General features: G+C 39.3%; 1 pseudogene; it reads right to left on the bottom strand.

Annotated features, from left to right (window-relative positions):
- Positions 1-2,890: 2,890 nt before the first annotated feature.
- Positions 2,891-3,661, bottom strand: LOC102838124 (annotated as a pseudogene).
- Between the last annotated feature and the right edge of the window lie 262 nt (positions 3,662-3,923).

Genomic DNA, 3,923 nt, shown 5'->3' with positions numbered 1-3,923 from the left:
TATTTTTTGTTTCTATCCAAAAGCCATCTGATGTCAGTAATGATGTCCTTCATTCCATATCCTTGTCTGAATCTGGCTTGAACCTCTGGCAGTTCCCTGTCAATGTACTGTTGCAGAAGTTTTTGAATTAATTATCTTTAGCAAAATTTTACTTGCATATGATATTAATGATATTGTCGTATGATTTCCACATCCTATGTGTTTCCTTTCCTTGAAATGACCACATCCAGTGAGATGGCCAGGTAGTTGTCGTCCACATTTTTTGGCAAATTGATGAGTAAGTGCCTCCAGTGCTGCATCAGTTTGCTAAAAATATTTCAATTTTCATTCCTCCAATTTCAGGAGTTTTGCTCTTTCCTAATGCCTTCAGTGCACCTTGGACTTCTTCCTTCAGAACCACTGACTCTTGATCAGATGCTACCTTTTGAAATAGTTGAACATCAGCTTTTTTCTTTTTCTTCTTTTTTTTTGGTAGCTTTACTCTGTGTATTCCTTCCATCTTCTTTTGATGTTACCTTCATCATTCAATATTTTGGCTATAGAATCCTTCAATATTCCAAATCCAAGCTTGAATTTTTTCTTCAGTTCTTTCAGCTTGAGAAATACTAAATATGTTCTTCCCTTTTGGTTTTCTAACTCCTGATCTATGCATATTTCATTGTAATACTTGATTTTGTCTTATCAAGCTGCCCTTTGAAATTTTCTGTTAAGTTCTTCTATCTCCTCATTTCTTCCATTTGCGTTAGCATCTCTATGCTGGAGAGCAAGTTTCAGAGTCTCTTCTGACATCCATTTTGGTCATTTCCTTCTTTCTTGTCTTCTTATGATGTTCTTGATGTCATCCCACAACTCTTCTCTTCTTTGGTCTCTAGTCTCTAATGTATCAAATCTGTTCTTGAGATGATCTCTAAGTTCAGGTGGGATGTGTTCAAGGTCATATTTTGGCTTTCATGGACTTGCTTTAATTTTCTTCTGCTTCAACTTAAACTTACATGCGAGCAATTAATGGTCTGTTCCACATTCAACTTCTGGTCTTGTTTCGACTGATGATAGGGAATTTTTCCATCTTTCCCCACAGATGTAGTCAATTTGGTTTCTGTGTATTCCATCTAGTGAAGTCCATGTTATTGTCATCTTCCCACCCCCCAGCTTTTTGCATTTTAATTTTTCTCCTTTTACACAAAAGAAAGTAGAAGAAATAATACAGAATTAAAGTGTAAAGTGTAGTTTACAGTAGAACACAAACACAAATACCCAAGTAAGATAATAGACGTATTTACAATGAGGAAACACACATAAAATTAAGGTAATTTTCATAGGAAACATTACAAAAAAAATCCATATGCTATACAGGCACTAATGTCTACAGTAGTACAGAAAAGGGAGATGTATTTATTTAGGGAGAGATATACCACAAGGTCTAAGTTTTACAGTATAAGTGCAGTAAATTCACACAACTCTATGACTTCTAGTTCAGAGTTTAATTGTTCCCAAATATGTCTCAACAGTATTGGCCCCCAGAGGATTGCTCCTATAGATTTCAACTTCTCTCAATTTCTAGTTCCTGAAAAATACAAAATGATTCTAAGTAGCTTTCCAGGGAGTTATAAAATCTTTGTAGACTCAAGGCTAACAATTATTGTCACAGTCAGTTCTTACCCACAGTCTTACAAGCTTTAGAGAAAGATGGAGGGAAACAGTCAGATATCAGCCTGTCTCCTAGTCCAAACCTGTGGGAACTGAAAGAGTCAACATGACAACAAGATGAGAAGCTTAAGGTGTACTTTTAAAGAACTCTCGTAAGAAATTAGGAGGATAGCCTATTTTCTACAGAAATGATTCCTGACTAACCTAAGCTGTATGTCCTTCATGAACTTTAATGTTTTATGCACTTTAGTTTTATTCAGTCAGCTGAAAAGCTGAAATTAAAACTATGTTAAAAATAAAACCGGCCATCTTTTGGCAGTCTGCTATTGAAAGGCTCTAAGTACTTACTTAATTAAAGTCTAAGTGGGCGGAGACCAGAGCTCTCTGCCTGTCAAGAGCCCCCATTTAGGAGAAGAGATCAATGTTGCCTACAAATTGGTATGTTTTGCTCATACCAATTTAGAAATGGGCACATACTAAAGGCATGGCATATGTTTCCTTTTATTCCATGGGAGATTCTTCTTCCATGGCAAAGACACAGAATAAGGAATGAATTGGATTGGCCTCTTCATCAACAGTGATGCCAGTGGTCTCTATTCATGCCAGCCAGTTCCTGGTTAGTGGCCTATGGAAACAGGTAGTAGGACCAGCTTCCCGTAGCCACAGACCTCGACTGCTAGTATTTACCTCAAGCAAAGATTAATTTGAAAATTTTTCAAGAGTCACTGATAACTAAAGGTAGTAAAGGATAAAGTTTACTACTTACATTTTAAATGAAATTGCCTGAAAATAAGGATACAATGAACTGTGGGTGAGAAAGATCAACAAGTCACTACCCATAAATGAGTTGGCCATATAAAGTCAACTGATGAGAACGTAGCCAGCAACACTCCATGGTACAACACTATGAATGCAAAAAGCTGTACCTGACAAGTCTTGAATTTCTAGTAACTAAGGGCAGAATGGGAGTCCTGGTGTGGCGCTGTGAGTTAATGTGCCAGACTGCAAAGCAGTTTAAACTACAAGGTCGGTGGTTCAAGCTCACCTGTTGCTCCTTGAAAACCCTATACAGGGTCACTGTGGGTCGGAACCAACTCGATGGCACTTAACAACAACAAGGGCAGAATGAGGGAAAGCAAAGAGCTTCTTGTGTAACATTTTCGTATAGATAGCATAGTAGAAACTGTTTCCAGGACCCATGTATATACTTCAACAACCAACCACACTGAAGAAAGCAGATGCATTATTCATTCTTCTTTTCTTTTTGTTTGAGAAGTTTAACTCTCTCTTGGCCATGTACTTTGAAATGGTTCCATGTTAGTTTAGTCCAGGAAGCAACAGTGTTAAAATTACAATCAGATAGGTGAGAAGAAGGTTGTGGACTTGCTGCTTCACCCAAGCAACTGCAGCAAGAGAAATGATCGTGGTCATGGAGTACATTTTAGGCTTTTTTTCCTTTCCTGTAAAGAGGCATTTCTACCAGTCCACAGTTCTGCAGCTAGTCCTCACCCTTGTGGATGTTGTTAAGTGCCGTCGAGCTAGTTCCAACCCATAGTGACTCTGTATAGGGTTTCCAAGAAGCACCTGGTGAGCTTGAACCACCAACCTTGCAGTTCAAACTGACTTTGCAGTCTTGCGCATTAACCCACAGTGCCACACCAGGACTTCTAGTCTTCACTTGATTGCTGTAAAATTCATGGAATCTTTGTTATTGCTCAGTGGTCCATTTATTGGAGCCAAAATTTCTAGGCTCTATGATGGGAACGAGGTAGTCAGCCAAGCACAAAAACATAACAAGACAGGAAACACAGGACAGAAAAGATAGCTCTAGATAATACATCATCAGAAATACCAAAGAAACCATGCCCATGATAGCAGGTAAAAGCCAGGTTCTTTCCAATGGAAGAACCTTGTCCGCCATCAGCATAACCTCTCCCAATCCATGCAGTTGTTCTTCAACACTTGCTGTCTCTGCAGTCAGCAGGTTGATGCTGCAACTATCATCCTCTGACACTGTCCCTAAGGTGCCACCCTCCACCCTCTGAGGTAACCTCCATGCCGAGCCTTCACAGTGACCCCTTTATGTTTTTAAAAAGGTATTTGTAAGAACAAACAAGATGGCGGATCGGGTGGACATATAACAGAGAGCTCCGCCAACAACAAAACAGAATAACCGACCAAGCAGGCTCAGGGGCTGGTCCCAGAACTCTGAACCACATATAAAGGAATACTTAGAAGGTTGGAAGGCTCACAGCTGGGGGAATTTGTGGCAGAAG

Source organism: Chrysochloris asiatica, unplaced genomic scaffold (genome assembly GCF_000296735.1).
Source record: "Chrysochloris asiatica unplaced genomic scaffold, ChrAsi1.0 scaffold00154, whole genome shotgun sequence".
Taxonomy (NCBI): Eukaryota; Metazoa; Chordata; class Mammalia; order Afrosoricida; family Chrysochloridae; genus Chrysochloris; species Chrysochloris asiatica.
This window is presented reverse-complemented; position numbering and strand designations above follow the sequence as displayed.